The sequence below is a fragment of the Ipomoea triloba genome, chromosome 9 (genome assembly GCF_003576645.1).
Source record: "Ipomoea triloba cultivar NCNSP0323 chromosome 9, ASM357664v1".
Classification (NCBI taxonomy): Eukaryota; Viridiplantae; Streptophyta; class Magnoliopsida; order Solanales; family Convolvulaceae; genus Ipomoea; species Ipomoea triloba.
The window spans coordinates 16,732,023-16,732,436 of NC_044924.1; positions in this window are offsets into that span (position 1 = coordinate 16,732,023).

A 414-nucleotide genomic window follows, 5' to 3' on the forward strand; every position below is an offset into this window, starting at 1 on the left:
TGGAGAAGAAGAATGAAGAAGAATATCATGGAGATAGAGGTGCCGAACGTGAGGATCTCAAAATGGGCGGAAATGGATGACACGTCAGATTTCCACCACAAACGGTCAAAAGGTGCACCAATGCTGAAGTGGTCTGATTCCCTACAAACAAGGAATAATGGGAATATACAAAGAGTAACTTTTACCAAAAGACGAAAGTGGAGCATGGACTCAAGAAAGTGAACTATGGAATATTCACTACAAGACAAGAGGTTCAAGTTACAAGATCACCACTCCATGAAATATGCTGAAAATATGCAAGACCCATGATCAGCATGGGAGACAAATTTCAAACGGAATAATTTTCCCTCCAACGGAATTATTCCTCAACTCTCATATAAAAAGGACGTGAAGACACAAAGCAAAAAAAAAAAA